We start from the raw sequence: 23250 nt of genomic DNA, 5'->3' as shown, positions 1-23250 counted from the left end.
GCAAAGCCTCAAGGGAGGAAATCCGAGCCCTGCACAAGTGTAAGGCCCTCCCACCCAACCATGGAGCATCTGAACAGGAAAAGGGCCACCCAAGGGAAGCTCAAAGTGAATTCCCACAACCGTGACCAAAGACATGTCTGGAGTCCTCCACAGCAAGGACACGAGTACCTCGAGCGTCTCCAGAAATGATGCCAACAAAGCCTCCCAATCTTCCAAAAAGACCATGCATCCAAGGCAGAATCTACACCCTAGAACCTTAGGTCCAGGACGGACTCCTGTTCTTGGAGTCCACAGGAGCCAACGGAGAGCATGTTGGAAGAGACCCATAGCCCAAGTGAAGCCATCAGAAAGACTTCCAGACCCGTTTCAGGAAGACAACATGTATGTCCAAAAGGACGCATTGAAGAGAATTCGAATGTGGAAGAACCTTGAGCACTCCCTCACGGTGGAGCAGCTACCCTCTGTAGGACTACATGGAGGTGTGGCAGCACAAGCCAGCCTTCACACTCTCATGACCATCCCCCAATTGGTTACATGCGATAAGAAAACAGTGCCTCTTGCGGAAGATGGGCATGTTCCCATGGAGCCCCGAGAGGATGCACAATGTGTTTATAAGGAGTCAGTAGAGCACGACAGACAGCGGATGCTGCAGGTTTGTGAGGAGATCCAGGAAGGCAAAGAACAGGAGAATGAACAAGGGAGCTCCGAGCAAAGGTCGGGCATTGTAGGATGGTGGGAGGTTCTCTGTACCTGGCTGCCCTCCATAGGAACCTAGGTCCAAATTCAATAAAACATCCTTTGTCCCCAGTCAATTATTGTGCACTGTTTTTGCCTTTGTTATCCTATCCAACGTGCACATGCACGTATAGGAAGGAGAGGCAGAGAGATCCCAATCAGGGGGTGGAGCTGGAGAGGGAGAAGCTTACTTGCCCCTGAGCAGAGAACCTGAGAACAGAGTCAATGCCAAGACCCTGGAATCATGAGTTGATCTGAAAGCCGCCTCTGAACTGATGGAGACAACCCGGGAACCCAACCTTTGACTTCTAAATACCTCCTGGCTCTAGATAGAACCGCTGTTCTGTCATTGTTCAGAAATGCAGGAGATAAGGATTTTGGATTGGGCGGGTGTTGCTTGAGCTATCCGGCCTGCTTCGATAGCTGGTATAGCTTTTCCTCTTGAAGTCAGTCATTGGGCTATGGACCAACTATTCTCCGATGCCTATTTGCATAAAATGAATACCTCCATGCCTAGATTTCCCAGGGTAAATGGCACTATGTCTTTAGGTGCTCCGCTTCTGTGGAAGGAGTTGAGAGTCCTCTGTGCCTCTGATTCTGTACCACTTTCTCTGCTCCCAGGTGAAGGTCCTTTTCAGCCCCGAGTTCAACAATCTAGGATCAGCTCTATTATCATTCTCTCACTCTTTCTTCGCCTTCTCCACTCCTGCCATGTTCCCGGATTTGCATCCAGTCTCCTGCCAATCTTATCTTCAGGAGTTCTTTAGGTGATCTTATCTTTATCAGTTTTATCTCTGTGGTTCGAGACTCTCTGATATCTCCAATGTTTTCTGAAGTACAGCGAGTATCCAGGCTGCTGCTTTCAATCCCGCATCGGGCGTGTTCTATGTAGTGGTTTCACTCTGATGGCCTAGCCGTGATCATTCCTTCTTCCTTTACCTGGGCATCAATTGATTCTTCCATCTTTGCGTTGGATCTAGGTTTCTGTCACCTCTCTGTGTTCGTTAACCTCATTCTGTTTTCTAACCTGAGGGTAATTTCTATAGGAGGAAATGATTCGTGAGTGACCCAGGGCTGGCCCTTAAGATTTGTTGAGTGCGTGCGTGTGTGTGTGTGTGTTTGAGTGTGTATGTGGCATGCATGCCATCTGCTGTTGGTGTTGTGACTGACCCTGTCTTGGAGGCAAGTTATTTGTAGTAGCTCTCCTTTCGGGCCGTTTGATGTGTTTAGGGTCCGGGCTGAATATGGTGAGGAACACCTTGGTGGGCTCTGGTGTGCCTGTGAAAGGAGAAACTCCGCCAACTCAATAGAGCGCAGGCCTGCAGAATGCTGTGTTCAGAAGAGAACATGTGGTCAAAGCTTTCTTCTTGTCACCTATGGGAGAGTCTGTTCTCCTTGGACATAGCATTTTCGACTGAGGAAAGCAATCCTCCAAGTATTCCACTGTTGGGATTTCATGTTGGCTGGCTAGGCAGCCTATGTCCACATGTACCTGTCTGGCCAGTAGCTCTGTCTTGATGCTGCTGTTGTGAGAGCCCAAAATTTATGATGTCCACATTGAGTCATCTCCACGAACACTGCCTTTAACGGAATCACTCCCACAACTCACCATCTTCCAACTGCGAATCTTGGTATTGTGTCTCTCTGATCATTGTCCCCAGGCTGTGTGCTCCTGGTCGTTTCTTGGTGTCGTAGGCAGGAAAAAGATGGTGTTCTTTCAAGTCAATGTCCGCCAAGCCTGATGACATGAAACTTCAGCCCTCAAAACTTGTGTTGTCAAGTAGTCGTGCCCTTCAGACCCTCGGCGTGTCACAGTCAACGGCATTGGAAAACAGGTTCCTTGTGGGTTCCTGGTATGCCTTGCTCTCCTGTGCCTTTGTCCTCTTCATGGGCTCCAGCCCTCTGATCCACAAACCAACCAAATCTCCCCTGAGCCATGTCTCCAAACTTCTCCCATCATCTGTGCAACTTCCGTTCTCTTTCGCTCTGGAGTTTACCTTATAGGTTTCAGGTCAATTTCCACCCCACTGCAGTTGTTGTGTTCATCTTCCTGTTGCCTTCATGGCTGAAGAAGCATAAGGTTATTAGTCGCTACTACCATCTCACTGTCTTGCATGTCACCCAATTCGTACTGTGACATAAGCAAGAAGGAATTCTTCCACTTGTCTCTTATGGCAGTCTAGCAGTGAACATTGGGCCTTGTCACATCTATCATGCTCGGGAGGACAACAAACAGACAATTTCACTAACTCATGACATTCAAGAAACATACGAAGTGAAAGAGTATTGGGAAAAGAGTATGACTCTAATGAAGAAATCAAATGGTGGTGTTTGTTGGAAGGCAGTTTTTTGAGAACATGAGTTTCTTGATGAGGACAAGAGATGACATTCCTTGCAGGAGATTTCCTGAAACAGATGGAATGTGAGTTTTCAAGGCATGTCAAATTGAATTGCTACCCACAAGAGACCGAATCCATTCTCTCTTATTTAATAATAATTGTGATGTGAAACACACACACACCAGACATCATTAACACATGCAAACGCACATACACATGAACACACACAAAGATAAGACATGCAAAAGATGTGGAGAAAGCGAGGAATCGTACCAATGAAGCAACCCCAAGAAAATACCATATAGGTGAAAGGAAAATGGAATCCAAGTGAGAAGCCAATCGAAATGAGAAAGTGAATTATTACCTATCAATAATACATTCAGTACTCAGGACTAAAGTCTCCAGTCAATACAAACTGTTGGTAGGAGTGGTTGACATTCCAAAACAAAACAAAACAAAAGTTAGAAAACATTCATAAAAAAACAACAAATATTAAACAAGCTAATCTTCTGATGCCCAAAGGAGGTTTCCTTCGACTATAAAGATACTCAAAGCTTGCAAGTGAAGAAATCGGGAAGACGTAGTTTATGCTATTTCCGAGGAGAAGAGAGCCAAAGTGTTTGTGCCTAAGTCAGCGAGAGTGATTTTATGCCTTCGAGAGACAAAGGCTAAGCGGAAGGTGTTTTGTCTTGATGGATCATCAAAACAACAGAAACCTGGAAGAATGGCCAACATATACACCACGAACAACGGTGTATCTAAACGTTGAAAGCCTATGAACAAACAGGAACAGAGATGGCGACTTTTATCCAATACTGTTGGCAACTATGATATCCACGTTAAGCACAGGACAGATCATCTGGATGGGAAGGTGCTAAGTATAACAGATGTCCACATGGGCTCCCAGACCACCTGAAATTTGGGGATCCATGAGAAAGATTGCGTCTCTGAGGACAATAAAATATGTTCGCCCCAGCAGCAGAACTAACTTTGTCTATCTCAGGTCATGAGCTCGAGGCCAAATCCAGTCATAATTCATGGAAGAGAAGTCAAAACCTATACAGTGCACTTATGATCACGAAAGTATGAAATCAGGAAGATATCACTTTCAAATTGGAAATAGAGCCAGACACTAAAAGTTGGAAAACAAAACACACTCATGAACTCGCAATGAATGCAGAAAGAAAATCCAAAGGAAAAGCAGAAAGAGCCATGAAAGAAGGAATTCTAAGAAACTTAGGGATGATGCCAAAACATTTTATGGGGAAGCCATATAGGGAAAAATGCATGCATTTCCAAAATTTAAAAACACCGAGATATAAAGCCACCTGAAAGGATGACTGAAGGAACAAGATGAAGAAAAACCGAATTTTAAAGGTAACAGAAAAATTGAAATCATACATGTGATTATCAAAATTAAGGAAATACAAACATACCAATAGGAAAAAATCAGGAGATCTCACACTTGAGTTTTGACAACACGAACAACCTTCAGAAGCCAGTACTGGGATAAAACAGGGAGACAAGCACACAGCTGCAAGTATGAAACCACATGACAACTTGTAGCAATGAAAAAAGAAAAACCGAAGAGGCACATCCACACATTCATGCTAGCAAGTCCAAGAACTGAGAGAAAAGGATAAATTCGCAGACACATAGAAACTTCCAAGATGAGATCAGGAAACCTACAAAATCTCAGCTCTCTAGTAGAGACGGAAGCATTTGAAGCAGTAATATAACCCCTGCCAACACACAGTAGGCCAAGTCAAGTCATTTTCCTGGGCCATTCTTCTAGGTATTTAGTGAAGCCATTGTGATGTCCACTCATCAAATCCAGAGATGGAAGAAGCGGGTAAACTCTAATACACAAGGATAAAGACCCAATTCAAAGAATGACAATTTAGGAGACCCATCCATGTCATTTCAATAAGGAAAGATAATAAACAATATAATTCTTTCCTGTTCTCCCTGTGACTTCCTTGGTTTTGAGAGGGCCACATTGTTTTCCTCTGAATTGATGTTGTTGTTGTTGCTGTTCTGTTGAGAAAGCCTGCCTATCATCCATCATCCGTTTTTGACAGAGTATTCACGGATGCTTTAGTTGCATGGACGTACTGGTGCTCCTCCTAATATATGCGACAACTCCTGACCACCCATTAAACAGTTCTCTTTTCGGTAACCCTCAGCTTGATTCTCAGAGTCCTGAGTCACTCCTGATGGGTCTCCTTCTCTGACTTCTTGCCCTTCAGTATTGCCTTCCTTTACTAAGGGCCAAGGTATTCCTCCCGAGGCACATATTCGGGGAAGCCATATGGTATTTCCCTTTGTCTGCTTGCCTTTTCCATTTCCCATCAGAAGGGCATGGGACATTCATGTCAAGGTAAGTCCAGGGGTTCATCACATAGGCGGCAGAGGAATACTGTGTTGCTGAAATGGACCCAAACTTCCTGATCCACTAGTCCGTGCAAGGGCATTGTGGCTCACTCCAAAGGACTGCTCGATTGGGCCTTGCAAGCCGTGGTTATAGGCCGTCCCTTTCCTTCTGACTAAAGAGACTTGTTCAACATGTCTATACCCGTTACCACAACAAGTACAGTTAACTAATAATGACAACGGATTTGATCCAGGCCTCTTCATTGAGAGTTAGCTCTGAGGCAGAATGTCACTCTCCTCGAAGTCTTTGCAAAGGTGTTTAAGGGAAAGCTAGGTAGACTGAGGCCACATCCCTTAGCCGCATGTTTCCGAACACTAGGAGACGAGGCCACAGACAGAACCATATTGCTATGCCCTCACCTTTTACCTCGGAAAGGGCCTTTCCATACCTTAGTCATCACTGACCCATAGGCAATAGACACTGACAAGGTACGCTCTCCTCCACAAACCCCACGAGGAGCTGCTCATACACGTGAGGCCACATCTTATCTGGAGATATCTAGAAATTGTAGTGGAAAAGGACACCTTGACGTCTCCGGGGATATGTTGGCCTAAAGGGAGGTATACTGAATGGAATTTTCCTTTCTCTATGTCTCCAGAAAGTGGAAGTTGGACATTAAACCACAAGACATCCTGAGTTCTTGATCAGGTTCGGAGGGCTCTTGTTCTGTCCTTTCCGTGGCTTCCTACATAAAGCCATAGGACACCAAGGTCATGGGAGAGGGACAGCTGCTTCAGTGAAGCCAGCATCTGTGATGTCACAAAGATTTGAGTTCATAGCAACCACTCCTCATCAACCCAGGCCTGATCACTACACTTGACTGGAGTAGTCATTGGTGGGCCTAGAGGACCACAAGCCATCCCAAACCTCTGGGTCACCTGGGTCTCTCACCAAGGCAGTTTGCAAAGCGAGTCGGTGTCACCTTCTCCATGGCCCAATTCGTAGTGTTTGGTCGTGAGTGTCAGGACCAGCCCTCTGGACCTCAGAGAAAGGCAAGGTACCCTCACTCCATCTTAGCCAGGACAGGCCAAGAAACAAACAGACCACAAGCAAAGCCTCAGTGGTTAAATCTGAGCCCGGCAAAAGTGTAAGGCCCTCCCACCCAAACACGGAGCATCTGAACAGGAAAAGGGCCACCCAAGGGAAGTTCAAAGTGAGTCCCCACAACCGTGCTTAAGACATGTCTGGAGTCCTCCACAGCAAGGACACGAGTACCTCGAGCGTCTCCAGAAACGCTGCTAACAAGGCCTCCCAATCTTCCTAAAAGATTATGTATCCAAGGCAGACTCAACACCCTAGATCCTTATGTCCAGGACAGACTCATGTTCTTGGAGTCCACACGAGCCAATGGAGAGCAAATTGGAAGAGACCCATAGCCCAAGTGAAGCCATCTGAAAGACTTCCGGACCCGTTTCAGGAGGACAACGTGTATGTCCAAATGGACGCATTGAAGAGGATTTGAATGTGGAAGACCCTTGAGCACTCTCTCAGGGTGGAGCAGCTACCCTCTGTGGAACTTCATGGTAGTGTGGCAGCCCAAGCCAGCCTTCACCCTCTCATGACCAACCCCCAAATGGTTACATGCGAAAAGAAAACAGTGCCTCTTGCGGAAGATGGGCATGTTCGAATGGAGCCCCGAGAGGATGCACAATGTGTTAACAAGGGGTCAGTACAGCGCGACAGACTGCGGATGCTGCAGTTTGGTGAGGAGATCCAGGAAGGCAAAGAACAGGAGAATAAACAAGGGAGCTCTGAGCGAAGGTCGGGCATTGTAGGATGGTGGGAGGTTCTCTGTAACTGGCTGCCCTCCATAGGAACCTAGGTCCAAATTCAAGAAAACATCCTTTGGCCCCAGTCAATTATTGTGCACTGTTTTTGTCTTTGTTATCTTATCCAACGTGCACATGCACGTATTGGACAGAGAGGCTGAGAGATCCCAATCAGGGGGTGGAGCTGGAGAGGGAGAAGCTTACTTGCCCCTGTGCAGAGAACCTGAGAACAGGGTCAATGCCAAGACCCTGGAATCATGAGTTGATCTGAAGGCCGCCTCTGAACTGATGGAGACAACCCGGGACCAAACCTTTGACTTCTGAATACCTCCTGGTTCTAGATAGAACCGCTGTTTTGTCATTGTTCAGAAATACAGGGGATAAGGATTTTGGCTTGGGCTGTTGTTGCTTGAGCTATCCGGCCTGCTTCGAGATCTGGCATAGCTTTTCCTCTTGAAGTCAGTGATTGGGCTATGGAGAAACTATTTTTCGATGCCTATTTTCCTAAACTGAAGACCTCCATGCCTAGATTTCCCAGGGGAATGGCACTATGTCTTTTTGTGCTCCTCTTCCGTTGAAGGTGTTTGGAGTCCTCTGTCCCTCTGATTTGGACCATTTTCTCTGCTCCCAGGTGAGGCTTATTTTCAGCCCCGAGTTCTCCAATCTAGAAGCAGCTCTCTTATCCTTCTCTCACTCTTACTTCGCCTACAAGAGGCACCTCTTTCATTTCCTTGGAGAACCCTAAGCTCACTATCATGTTCCATCATTCTGCCTTAGCTCTTAGAATTCGCATCGTTATTTTCTAGGCTTGTTTTTCCTGGGCCCTAATTGGATCCTCCACTTCGGCCATGTTCCTGGACTTTGCATCCAGTCTCTTGCCAAACTTCTCTTCAGGAGTTCTTTAGGTGATTTTATCTTTATCAGTTTTATCTCTGTGGTTCGAGACTCTCTGATATCTCATTTGTTTTCTGATGTACAGCGAGTATCCAGGCCGCTGCTTTCAATCCCGCATCGGGCGTGTTCTATGTAGTGGTTTCACTCTGATGGCCTAGCCGTGATCATTCCTTCTTCCTTTACCTGGGCATCAATTGATTCTTCCATCTTTGCGTTGGATCTAGGTTTCTGTCACCTCTCTGTATTCGTTACATTCATTCCGTTTCAAACCTGTGGGTAATTTCTATAGGAGGAAAGGAACCGTGAGTGACCCAGGGCTGGCCCTTAAGATTTGTTGAGTGCGTGCGTGTGTGTGTGTTTTTGAGTGTGTATGTGGCATGCATGCCATCTGCTATTGGTGTTGTGACTGACCCTGTCCTGGAGGCAAGTCATTTGTAGTAGCTCTCCTTTCGGGCCCTTTGATGTGTTTAGAGTCTGGGCTGAATATGCTGAGGTATTCCTTGGTGGACTCTGGTGTGCCTGTGAAAGGAGAAATTCTGCCAACTCAACAGAACGCAGGCCTTCAGAATGCTGTGTTCAGAAGAGAACATGTGGTCAAAGCTTTCTTCTCGTCACCTATGGGAGAGTCTGTTCTCCTTGGACTTAGCATCTTCGACTGAGGAAAGCAGTCCTCCAAGAGTTCCACTGTTGGGATTTCATATTGGCTGGCTAGGCAGCCTATGTCCTCACCTACTTGTCTGGCCAGTAGCTCTGTCTTGATGCTGCTGTTGTGAGAGCCCAAAATTTATGATGTCCACATTGAGTCATCTCCACGAACACTGCCTTTAACGGAATCACTCCCACAACTCACCATCTTCCCACTGCGTCTCTTGGTATTGTGTCTCTCTGATCATTGTCTCCAGGCTGTGTGCTCCTGTTCGCTTGTTGGTGTCATATGCAGGAAAAAGATGGTGTTCTTTCAAGTCAATGTCTGCCAAGCCTGCTGACATGAAAACTTCAGCCCTGAACACTTGTGTTGTCAAGTAGTCGTGCCCTTCAGACCCTCGCCGTATCACAGTCACCGGCACAGGTAAGCAGGTTCCCTGTGGGTTCCCGATGTGCCCTGCTCTCCTGTGCCTTGGTCCTCTTCATGGGCTCCAGCCCTCTGATCCACAAACCAACCAAATCTCCCTTGAGCCATGTGTCCAACCTTCTCCCATCAACTCTGCAAGTTCCGTTCTTTTTCGCTCTGGAGTTTACCTTGTAGGTTTCAGGTCAATTTACACCCCACTGCAGTTTTTGTGTTCATCTTCCTGTTGCCTTCATGGCTGAAGAAGCATGAGGTTATTAGTCACTACTACCATCTCACTGTCTTCCATGTCACCACAATTCGTACTGAGACATAAGCAAGAAGGAATTCTTCCACTTGTCTCTTATGGCAGTCTTGCAGAGAGCATTGGACTTTGTAACCTCTATCATCTCGGGAAGACAACAAACAGACGATTTCACTAACTCATGACAGTCAAGAAACATTCGAAAGAGAAAGAGTTTGGGACAAACAGTAAGACTCTAATGAGGAATTTAATGGTGGTGCTTGTTGGAAGGCAGTTTTGTGAGAACACGAGTTTCTTGAAGAGGAAAAGAGATGACATTCCTTCCAGGAGATTTCCTGAAACCGATGGAATGTGAGTTTTCAAGGCATGTCAAATTGAATTGCGACTCACAAAAGACCGAATTCCATTTTCTCGTATTTTATTAATAATTGTAATGTGAAACACACACACAACACACACCATTAACACATGCACATGCACACACACATGAACACACACAAAGATAAGACATGCAAAAGATGGGGAGAAAGCGATGAATTGTACCAATGAAGCAATCCCAAGAAAATACCATACAGGTGAAAGGCAAATAGAATCCAAGTGAGAAGCCAATCGAAATATGAAAAGGAACAATTACCTATCAATAATACATTCAGTACTCAGACTAACGTCTCCCGTCAATACAAACAGTTGGTAGGAGTGGTTGTAATTCCAAATCAAAACAAAAACAAAAACAAAAGTTAGTAAACATTCATAAAAAAACAGCAAATATTAAACATGTTAATCCGTCTGATGCCCATAGGAGATTTCCTTCGACTATAAAGATACTCATAGCTTGCAAGTGAATAAATTGGGAAGACATAGGTTAAGATATTTCCAAGGAGAATAGAGCAAAGTGTTTGTGCTTATGTCAGCGAGAGTGATTTTATGCCTTTGAGAGACAAAAGCTAAGCGGAACGTGTTTTGTCTTGATGGAGCATCAAAACAACAGAAACCTGGAAGAATTGCCAACATATACACCACAAACAATGGTGGATCTAAACGTTGGAAGCCTATGAACACACAGGAACAGAGATGGCGACTTTTATCCAATACTGTTGGAAACTATGATATCCACGTTAAGCACAGGACATATCATCTGGATGGGAAGGTGCTAAGGAATAACAGATGTCCACATGGGCTCTCGAGACCACCTGAAATTTGGGGATCCATGAGAAAGATTGCGTCCTGAGGACAATATGATATGTTCGTCCCAGCAGCAGACCTAACTTTGTCTATCTCAGGTCATGAGCTCGAGGCCCAATCCAGTCATAATTCATGGAAGTGAAGTCAAAACCTATACAGTGCACTTATGATCACGAAGGTATGAAACCAGGAAGATATCACTTTCAAATTGGAAATACAGCCAGACACTAAAAGTTGGAACACACAACACACTCACGAATTAGCAATGAATGAAGGAAAGAAAATCCAAAGGAAAAGCAGAAAGAGCGATGAATGAAGGAATTCTAAGAAACTTAGAGGATGATGCCAAACATTTTATGGGAAAACCATATAGGGATAAATGCATGCATTGCCAAATTTAAAAACACCGAGAAATAAAGACACCTAAAAGGATGACTGAAGGAACAAGATGAAGAAAAACCAAACTCTAAAGGTAACAGAAAAATTGAAATCATACATGTTTTTATCAAAATTAAGAAAATACAAGCAAACCAATTGGAAAAAAATCATGAGATCTCACACTTGAGTTTTGACAACACGAACAACCTTCAGAAGCCAGTACTGGGATAAAACAGGGAGACAAGCACACAGCTGCAAGTATGAAACCACATGACAACTGGTAGCAAGGAAAAAAGAAAAACCGAAGAGGCTCATCCACACATTCATGCTAGCAAGTCCAAGAACTGAGAGAAAAGGATAAATTCGCAGACACATAGAAACTTCCAAGATGAGATCAGGAAACCTACAAAATCTCAGCTCTGTAATACAGATGGAAGCATTTGAAGCAGTAATACAACCCCTGCCAACACACAGTAGGCCAAGTCAAGTCATTTTCCTGGGCCATTCTTCTAGGTATTTAGTGAAGGTATTGTGATATCCACTCATCAAATCCAGAGATGGAAGAAGCGGGTAAACTCTAATACACAAGGATAAAGACCCAATTCAAAGAAGGACATTTTAGGAAACCCACCCATGTCATTTCAATAAGGAAAGATAATAAACAATATAATTCTTTCCTGTTCTCCCTGTGACTTCCTTGGTTTTGAGAGGGCCACATTGTTTTCCTCTGAATTGATGTTGTTGTTGTTGCTGTTCTGTTGAGAAAGCCTGCCTATCATCCATCATCCGTTTTTGACAGAGTATTCACGGATGCTTTAGTTGCATGGACGTACTGGTGCTCCTCCTAATATATGCGACAACTCCTGACCACCCATTAAACAGTTCTCTTTTCGGTAACCCTCAGCTTGATTCTCAGAGTCCTGAGTCACTCCTGATGGGTCTCCTTCTCTGACTTCTTGCCCTTCAGTATTGCCTTCCTTTACTAAGGGCCAAGGTATTCCTCCCGAGGCACATATTCGGGGAAGCCATATGGTATTTCCCTTTGTCTGCTTGCCTTTTCCATTTCCCATCAGAAGGGCATGGGACATTCATGTCAAGGTAAGTCCAGGGTTTCATCACAGGTGGCAGAGGAATACTGTGTTGCTGAAATGGACCAAACTTTCTGATCCACTAGTCCGTGCAAGGTCATTGTGGCTCACTCCAAAGGACTGCTCGATTGGGCCTTGCAAGCCGTGGTTATAGGCCGTCCCTTTCCTTCTGACTAAAGAGACTTGCTCAACATGTCTTAACACGTTACCAAAACAAGTACAGTTAACTAATAATGACAACGGATTCGATCCAATCTCTGCATTGAGAGTTAGCTCTGATGCAGATTGTCACTCTCCTCAAAGACTTTGCAAAGTTGTTTAAGGGAAAGCCAGGTAGACAGAGGCCTCATCCCTTAGCCTCGTGTTTACGAACACTAGGAGACGAGGCCAGAAACGGAACCATATTGCGATGCCCTCACCTTTTACATCGGAAAGGGCCTTTCCATACCATAGTCATCACTGACCCATAGGCAATAGACACTGACAAGGTACGCTCTCCCCCACAAACCCCACGGAGAGCTGCTCATACCCGCGAGGCCACACCTTATCTGGAGATATCTAGAAATTGTAGTGGAAAAGGACACCTTGCCATCTCCGGGGATATGTTGGGCCTAAGGAAGGTATACTGAATGGAATTTTCCTTCCTCTATGTCTCCAGAAAGGGGAAGTTGGACATTAACCCACAAGACATCCTGAGTTCTTGATCAGGTTCAGAGGGCTCTTGTTCTGTCCTTCCCGGGGCTTCGTACATAAAGCCATAGGACACCAAGGTCATGGGAGAGGGACAGCTGTTCAGTGAATCCAGCATCAGTGATGTCACAAATCTTTGAGTTCATAGCAACCACTCCTCATCAACCCAGGCCTGATCACTACAGTTGACTGGAGTAGTCATGGGTGGGCCAAGAGGACCCCAAGCCATCCCAAACCGCTGGAGCCGCCTGGGTCTCTCACCAAGGCAGTTTGCGAAGCGAGTCGGTGTCATCATCTCCATGGCTCAATTCGTAGTGTTTGGCCGTGAGTGTCAGCACCAGCCCTCTGGACCTCAGAGAAAGGCAAGGAACCCTCACTCCATCTTAGCCATGACAGGCCAAGAAACTAACAGACCGCAAACAAAGCCTCAGGGGAGGAAATCTGAGCCCTGCACAAGTATAAGGCCCTCCCACCCAAACACGAAGCATCGGAACAGGAAAAAGTTCACCCAAGGGAAGGTCAAAGTGAATCCCCACAACCGAGCCAAAGACATGTATGGAGTCCTCCACAGCGAGCACACGAGTAGCTCGAGCGTCCCCAGAAAAGGTGCCAACAAGGCCTCCCAATCTTCCAAAAAGTCCATGCATCCAAGGCAGACTCTACACCCTAGAACTATAGGTCCAGGACGGACTCAAGGTCTTGGACTTTACAGGAGCCAACGGACAGCATGTTGGATGAGACCCATTGCCAAGTGAAGCCTTCTGAAATACTACCGTGCCCGTTTCAGGAAGACAACTTGTATTTCCAAAAGGACGCATTGAAGAGGATTCGAATGTGGAAGAACCTTGAGCACTCCCTCAGGGTGGAGCAGCTACCTTCTGTGGAATTGCATGGAGATGTGGCAGCACAAGCCTGCCTTCACCCTCTCATTACCATCCCCCAAATGGTTACATGCAATAAGCAAACAGTGCCTATTGCGAAATATGGGCATATTCCAATGGATCCCCGGGAGGATGCACAATGTGTTAACAAGGGGTCTGTACAGCGCGACAGACAGCGGATGCTGCAGGTTGGTGAGGAGATCCAGGAAGGCAAAGAACAGCAGAATGAACAATGGATCTTTGAGCGAAGGTCGGGCATTTTAGGATGGTAGGAGGTTCTCTGTAACTGGCTGCCCTCCATAGGAACCTAGGTCCAAATTCAATAAAATATCCTCTGGCCCCAGTCTATTTTTGTGCAATGTTTTTGTCTTTGTTATCTTATCCAACGTGCACATGCACGTATTGGACAGAGAGGCAGAGAGATCCCAATCAGGGGGTGGAGTTGGGGAGGTAGAAGCTTACATGCCCCTGAGCACAGAACCTGAGAACAGAGTCAATGCCAAGACTCTAGGATCATGAGTAGATCTGAAGGCCGCCTCTGAACTGATGGACACAACCCGAGACCCAACCATTGGCTTCTGAATACCTCCTGGTTCTAGACAGAACCGTTGCTCTGTCATTGTTTAGAAATGCAGGGGATAAGGACTTTGGCTTGGGCTGGTGTTTCTTGAGCTATACGCCTCCTTCGAGAGCTGGTATAGCTTTCCTCTAGAAGTCAGTGATTGATCTCTTGACAAACTATTCTCCATTGCCCATTTGCCTAAAGGAATACATCCATGCTTAGATTTTACAGGGGGAATACACTATGTCTTTAGGTACTCCGCTACTGTGGAATGTGAAGGGAGTCCTCTGTGCCTCTGATTCTGGACCTCATCTCTGCTGCCAGATGAGGGTCCTTTTCAGCCTCGAATTCTCCAATCTAGGATCAGCCCTCTATTCTTTCTCTCACTCTTACTTCTTCTTCAAGAGGTACCTCTTTCATTTCCTTAGAGATTACCTAAGCTCATTATCATGTTCCATCATTCTGCCTTCTCTCTTAGAAATTGCGTCCTTATTTTCTGGGCTTGGACTACCCCATCCCTAATTGGATCCTCCACCTCTGCCATGTTCCCGGACTTTGCGTCCAGTCTCCTAACAATTTCTCCTCATGTGTTCTTTAGGTGATTTTATATTTATCAGTTTTATCTCCGTGGTTCTAGACACTCTGATATCTTCTATCTTTTCTTATGTACAGTGTGTATACAGGCCGCTGCCTTCAACCTAGCTTCGGGCGAGTTCTATGTAGAGGTTTCACTCTGATTGCCTAGAGGTAATCATTCCTTCTTCCTTCACCTGGGCATCAATTGATTCTTCCATCTTTGCATTGGATCTAGGTTTCTGTCACCTCTCTGTATTCGTTAAACTCATTCTGTTTTCTAACCAGAGGGTAATTTCTTTAGGAAGAAGATATCCGGGAGTGATCCAGCGCTGGCCCTCCTTGTTTGTGAGTGTGTGTGTGTGTGTGTGTGTGTGTGTGTGTGTGTGTGTGTGTGGCATGTATGCCATCTACTGTTGTGTATGGTTGACCCTGTCCTTGAGGCCAGTCTTTGCAGTGCCTCTCCTTTCCTGCCGTTTGGTGTTTTTAGGATCCGGGTTGAATATTCTGAGGTGATCCTTGGTCAGCTCTGGTGTGCCTGTGAAAGGAGAAATACCACCAACTCAGCAGAATGCAGGCCTGCAGAGTGCTGTGTGCAGAAGAGAACATGTGGTCAAAGCTTTCTTCTAGTCCCCTATGGGAGAATCTGTTCTCCTTAGACTAAGCATCTTGGACTGAGGAAGGCAGTCCTCCAAGTGTTCCATGGTTGGGATTTCATGTTGACTGGCTCGGCATCCTATGTCCTCAGCTACCTGTCTTGGCCAGGAGGTTTGTCTTGATGCTGCTGTTGTGAGAGCCCATAATTATTATCCAAATTGAGACATCTCCATTAACACTGATGAACTCCATTCACGGATGCCCTCCAACGACTCACCAATTTACCACTGTGTCTCTTGGTATTGTCTCTGATCATTATCTCCAGGCTGTCTGCTCCTGGTTGTTTGTTGGTTTCATTTGCAGGAAAAAGATGGTGTTCTTTCAGGTCGATGTCTGACAAGCCTGCTGATATGAAAATTTCAGCCCTCAACATTGTGTTGTCAAGTAGTCGTGCCCTTCCGACCCTCTGTGTGTCACAGACAAAGGCACTGGGAAACAGGTTCTTGTGGGTTCCCAGTATGCCTTGTTCTCGGATGCCTTGGTCCTCTACATGGGCTCCGGCCCTCTGATCCACGAACCAACCAAATCTCCCCTGAGCCATGTCTCCAAATTTCACCCATCATCTCTGCAACTTCCGTTCTCTTTCGCTCTGGAGTTTACCTTTTAGGCTTCAGTTCAGTTTCCACCCCACTGCAGTTGTTGTGGTCATCTTCCTGTTGCCTTCATGGCTGAAGACAAGCATGAGGTTATTAGACACTACTACCATCTCACTCTCCTCCATGTCACCAGAATTCGTACTGATACATAAGCAAGAAGGAATTCTTCCACTTGTCTCTTATGGCAGTCTTGCAGAGAGCATTGGGCTTTGTCACATCTATCATTCTCAGAAGACAACAAACGGACGATTTCACTAACTCATGACAGTCAAGAAACATATGAAAAAGCAAGGGTATTGGGACAAACAGTATGACTATAATGAAAAATTCAAATGGTGGTGTATGTTGGAAGGCAATTTTGTGAGAACATGTGTTTCTTGAAGAGGAAAAGAGATGACATTCCTTGCAGGAGATTTCCTGAAACTGATGGAATGTGAGTTTTCAAGGCATGTCAAATTGAATTGCTACCCATAAGAGACCGAATTCCATTCTCTCGTATTTTAATAATAAGTGTGATGTGAAACACACACAGACCACAGACACATTACACATGCACACACACATGAACACACCCACAGATAAGACATGCAAAAGATGGGGAGAAAGCGAGAAATCATACCAATAAAGCAACTCCAAGAAATAGGATATAAGTGAAAGGCAATTAGAATCCAAGTGAGAAGCCAACCGAAATGAGAAAGTGAACTATTACCTATCAATAATACATTCAGTACTCAGGACGAATGTCTCCCGTCAATACAAACAGTTTGTAAGAGTGGTTGAAATTCCAAATCAAAAAAAAAAAAAAAAAAAAAAAGAAAGAAAGAAAGAAAGAAAGAAAGAAAGAAAGAAAGAAAGAAAGAAAAGAAAAGAAACAAAAGATCCATAAGAAAACAACAAATATTAAACAAGCTCGTTTTTCTGATGACCAACGGAGATTTCCTTCTACTATAAAGGTACTCATAGATTGCATGTGAAGAAATCAGGAACATCTAGGTATGCTATTACCAAGGAGAAGAGAGCCAAAGTGTTTGTGCCTAAGTCGCGAGAGTCATTTTATGGCTTCGAGAAAAAAACAGGTAAGCAGAAGGTGTTTGTCTTGTTGGAGCATCAAAACAACAGAAACCTGGAAGAATTGTCAACATATACACCACGAAGAAGGGTGTATCTAAACGTTGGAAGCCTATGAACACAAAGGAAGGGAGATGGAGATTTTTATCCAATACTGTTGGGAACTATGATATCCAGATTAAGCACAGGACCGATCATCTGGATGTGAAGTTGCTAAATACGTCCACATGGGCTCTCGAGACCACCTGAACGTTGGGGATTCATGAGTAAGATTGCATCTCTGAGGACAATAAGATATGTTCTTCCCAGCGGTAGACCTAACTTTGTCTATCGCAGGTCATGAGCTCGAGGCCAAATCCAGTTGTAATACATGGAAGAGAAGTCAAAACCTATCCTGTGCACTTATGATCACGAAGGTATGAAACCAGGAAGATATCACTTTCAAATTGGATATACACCCAGACACTAAAAGGTGGAAAACACATCACACTCGTGAACTAGCAATGAATGCAAGAAAGAAAATCCAAAGGAAAACAGAAAGAGCCATGAACGAAGGAATTCTAAGAAACTTACATGATGTAGCCAAAACATTTTGTGGGGAATCATATAGGGTTAAATGCATGCATTTACAAAATTTAAAAACGCAGAAAAAGAAAGCCACATAAAAGGACGTCTGAGGAAACAAGATGAAGAATAACCGAACTCCAAGGTTAACAGAAAAATTGAAATCATACATGTGATTGTCAAAATGAAGGAAATACAAACAAACCAATAGGAAAAAAATCAGGAGATATCACACTTGAGTTTTGACAGCACGAACAAACTGCAGAAGACATTACAGGGATACAACAAGGAGACAAGCACACAGCTGCAAGTATGAAACCAAATGACAACTGGGAGAAAGGAAAAAAAAAATAACGGAAGAGGCACATCCACACATTTTTGCTAGCAAATCCAAGAACTGAGAGAAAAGGATAAATTCGCAGACACATAGAAACATCCAATTTAAGTCAGGAAACCTACAAAATCTCAGCTCTCTAGTAGTGACAGAAGCATTTGAAGCAGTAATCCAACCACTGCCAACACACAGAAGGCGAGGTCCAATCAGGTTCCTGGGCCACTCTTCTAGGTATTTAGTGAAGGCATTGTCATGTCCTCTCATCAAATCCAGAGATGGAAGAGGTGGGTAAACTCTAATTCACAAGGATTAAACCCAATTCAAAGAAGGATATTTTAGGAAACCAATACCATGTCATTTCAATGAGGAAAGATAATAAACAATATAATTCTTTCCTTTTCTCCCTGTGACTTCCTTCGGTTTTGAGAGGGCCACATTGTTTTCCTCTGAATTGATGTTGTTGTTGTTGCTGTTCTGTTGAGAAACCCTGCCTATCATTCATCATCCGTTTTTGACAGAGTATTCACGGATGCTTTCGTTACATGTACGTCTTAGTGCTCCTCCAAATATGTGCCACAACATCTGACCACCCATTAAGCAGTTCTCTTTTCTGTAACACTCAGCTGGATTCTCAGTGTCCTGAGTCACTCCTGGTGGGTCTCCTTCTCTGACTTCTTGCCCTTCAGTATTCCCTTCCTTTACTAAGGGCCAAGGTATTCCTCCCGAGGCACATATTGTGGGAAGCCATATGATATTTCCCTTTGTCTTCTTGCCTTTTCCATTTCCCATCAGCAGAGCATGGAACATTCATGTCAAGTCAAGATCCAGGGGTTCATTCACTTCGACGGCAGAGGAATACTGTGGTGCCAAAATAGCCCCAAACTTCCTGATCCACTAGTCCATGCAAGGGCATTGTGGCTCACTCCAAAGGTCTGCTCGAATGGGCCTTGCAAGCTGTAGTTATAGGCCTTCCCTTTCCTTCTGACTAAAGAGACTTGGTCAACATGACTATACCCATTACCACAAAAGTACAGTAAACTAATGATGACGACGGGTGCAGTCCAGGCCTCTTTCTTAAGAGTTAGCTCTGATGCAGAATATCACTCTCCTCGAGTACTTTGGAAAGGTTTTTAAGTGAAAGCCAGATACACAGAGGCCTAATGCCTTAGCCACGTGTTTCACAACAGTAGGAGATGAGGCCACAGACGGCACCATATATCGATGCCCTCACCTTTTTCCTCGAAAAGGCAAGGACTCTCATTTCAACTTATAAATATGTCCACATTGAGACATCTTCATTAACACTGATGCACTCCATTCACGGATGCTCTCCCACGACTCACCATATTCTCACTGCGTCTCTTGGTATTGTCTCTGATTATTATCTGCAGGCTGTCTGCTCCTGATTGTTTTTTGGTGTCATATGCAGGAAAAAGATGGTGTTCTTTCAGGTCTATGTCTGCCAAGCCTGCTGCTATGAAAATTTGAGCCCTCAACACTTGAGTTTACAAGTCCTCGTGACTTTCAGATCCTCTGTATGTCACAGTCAATGGCACTGGGAAACAGGTTCCTTATGGGTTCACAGTGTGCCTTGCTCCCCTGTGCCTTGGTCCTCTGCATGGTCTCCAGCCCTCTGATCCATGAACCAACCAAATCTCCCCTGAGACATGTCTCCAACCTTCTCCCATCATCTCTGCAACTTCCGTTCTCTTTTGCTCTGGAGTTTACCTTTTAGGCTTCAGGTCAGTTTCTAACCCACTGCAATTGTTGTGGTCATCTTCCTGTTACCCTCATGGCTCTAGACAAGCGTGAGTTTATTAGACACTACTACCATCGTATTGTCCTCCATGTCACTGCAATTCGTACTGAGACAAAAGCAAGAAGGAATTCTTCCACTTGTCTCTTACCGCAGTATTGCAGAGAGCATTGGGCTTTGTCACATCTATCATTCTCAGAAAGACAACAAACGGAGAACTTCACTAACTCTGACAGTCAAGAAACATACGAAAAAGCAAGGGTGTTAGGACAAACAGTATGACTATAATGAGGAATTCAAATGGTGGTGTTTGTTGGAAGGCAGGTTTGTGAGAACACGTGTTTTTTGAAGAGGACAAGAGATGACATTCCTTGCTGGATATTTCCTAAAACTGATGGAATGTGAGTTTTCAAGGCATGTCAAATTGAATTGCTACCCATAAGAGACCGAATTCCATTCTCTCGTATTTTAATAATAAGTGTGATGTGAAACACACACAGACCACACACACATTAACACATGCACATGCACCCACACATGAACATACACAAAGATAACACATGCAAATGATGTGGAGGCATCAAGGAATTGTACCAATGAAGCAACCCCAAGAAAATACCATACAGGTGAAAGGCAAATAGAATCGAAGTGAGAAGCCAACCGAAATGAGAAAGTGAACTATTACTTATCAATAATACATTCAGTACTCAGGACGAAAGTCTCCCGTCAATACAAATAGATTGTAAGTGTGGTTGAAATTCCAAATAAAAAAAAAAAAGTTAGAAAACATCCATAAGAAAACAGCAAATATTAAACAAGCTCATTCTTCTGTTGCCCATAGGAGATTTCCTTCGACTATAAAGATACTCAAAACTTGCAAGTGAAGTAATCGGGAAGACGTAGGTTATGCTATTCCCAAGGAGAAGAGAGCCAATGTGTTTGTGCCTAAGTCAGCGAGAGTGATTTTATGCCTTAAAAAGACAAAAGCTAAGCGGAAGGTGTTTTGTCTTGATGGAGCATCAACACAAGAGAATCCTGGAAGAATTGCCAACATATACACCACAAACAAGGGTGTATCTAAACCTTGGAAGCCCATGAGATGGCGACTTTTATCCAATACTGTTGGGAACTATGATATCTAGGTTAAGCATAGGACAGATCATCTGGATGGGAAGGTGCTAAGGAATAACAGATATCCACATGGGCATTCGAGACCACCTGAACTTTAGGGATCCAAGAGTAGGATTACATTCTGAGGACAATAAGATATGTTCTTCCCAGCGGCAGACCTCCCTTTGTCTATCGCAGGTCATGAGCTCGAGGCCAAATCCAGTCGTAATTCATGGAAGAGAAGTCAAAACCTACCCTGTGCACTTATGTTCACGAAGGTATGAAACCAGGAAGATATCACTTTCAAATTGGAAATACAGCCAGACACTAAAAGTGGAAACCACAACACACTCACGAACTACAATGAATGCAAGAAAGAAAATCCAATGGAAAAGCAGACAGAGCCATGAACGAAGGAATTCTAAGAAACTTAGAGGATAATGCCAAAACAATTTATGGGGAAACCATATAGGGTTAAATGCATGCATTTCCAAAATTTAAAAACACTGAAAAAGAAGGCCGCCTAAAAAGACGACTGAAGGAACAAGATGAAGAAAAACTGAACTCCAAAGTTAACAGAAAAATTGAAATCAGACATTTGATTTTCCAAATTAAGGAAATACAAACAAACCAAGAGGAAAAAAATCAGTAGACTCACACTTCAGTTTTGAAAACACGAACAAACAGCAGAAGCCATTACTCGATAAAAGAGGAAGACAAGCACACATCTGAAAGTATGAAACTACATGACTACTTATAGAAAGGAAAAAAAGAATAACCTAAGAGGCACACCCACACATTTATTCTAGCGAATCCAAGATCTGAGAGAAAAAGATAAATTCCCAGACACATAGAAACTTCCAAGATTAGGTCAGGATCATACAAAATTCTAGCTCTATACTAGTGACAGAAGCATTTGAAGCAGTAATTCCAAACCTGGCAAAACACAGAAGGCCAGGTCAAGTAATTTTCCTGAGCCACTCTTCTAGTTATTTAGTAAGGGCATTGTCATGTCCCCTCATCAAATCCAGAGATGGAAGAGCCGGGTAAACTAAAATTCACAAGGTTAAAGATCCAATTCAAAGAAGGACATTTTAGGAAACCAATCCCATGTCATTTTAATAAGGAAAGATAATAAAAATATAATTATTTCCTTTACTCACTGTGACATCCTATGGTTTTAAGAGGACCACATAGTTTTCCTCTGAATTTATTTTGCTGTTGTTGCTGTTCTGTTGAGAAAGCCTGCCTATCTTCCATCATCAGTTTTTGAGAGAGTATTCACGGATGTTTTAGTTGCATGGATGTCCTAGTGCTCCTAATATATGCCACAACTCCTGACCACCCAAAGCAGTTCTCTTTTCTGTACCCCTAAGCTGGCTTCTCAGGGTCCTGAGTCACTCATGGTGGGTCTCCTTCTCTGACTTCTTGTCCTTCAGTATTCCCTTCATTTACTAATGGCCAAGTTATTCTTCCTGATGCACATATTGTGGGAAGCCATATGATATTTCCATTTCTCTGCTTGCCTTTTCCATTTGTCATCAGCAGGGCATGTGACATTCAGGTCAATGCATGGTCCAGAGGTTCATTCACTTTGATGGCAGAGGAATACTGTGGTGCCAAAATGGACCCAAACTTCCTGATGCACTAGACCCAGCAAGGGCATTGTGCCTCAATATAAAGGTCTGCTCAAATGGGCCTTGCAAGCCGTCGGTATAGGCCGTCCCTTTCCTTCTGACTAAAGCGACTTGGTCAACATGTCTATACCCGTTACCACTACATGTACAGTTAACTAATAATGACAACAGGTTCGGTCCAGCCTCTTCATTGAGAGTTAGCTCTGATGCAGAATGTCACTCTCCTCGAAGACTTTGAAAAGGTGTTTAAGTAAAAGCCAGGTAGACAGAGGCCTAATCCCTTAGCTGCATGTTTCAGAACACTAGGAGACGAGGCCACAGGGGACACCATATATCGATGCCATCACCTTTTACCTCGGAAAGGGACTTTCCGTACCTTACATTATTCACCCATAGGCAAAAGACACAGACAAAGTACGCTCTCACCACAGAAAACAAACCACACGAAAAGCTGCTGTTCCCACGAGGCCTCACCTTTTCTTGAGATATCTAGAAACTGTAGTAGTAAAAGACACCTTGCTGTCTCTGGGGATATGTTGGCCTAAAGGAAGGTATACTGATGTCATTTTCCTTCCTCAATGTCTCCAGAAAGGGCAAGTTGGACATTAACCCACAAGATATCCTGAGTTCTTGATCAGGTTCAGAGGGCTCTTCTTCTGTTCTTCCCGGGGCTTCCTACTCACAACCATG

The sequence above is a fragment of the Mustela nivalis genome (assembly GCF_964662115.1).
Source record: "Mustela nivalis genome assembly, chromosome: Y".
NCBI lineage: Eukaryota > Metazoa > Chordata > Mammalia > Carnivora > Mustelidae > Mustela > Mustela nivalis.
This window is presented reverse-complemented; position numbering follows the sequence as displayed.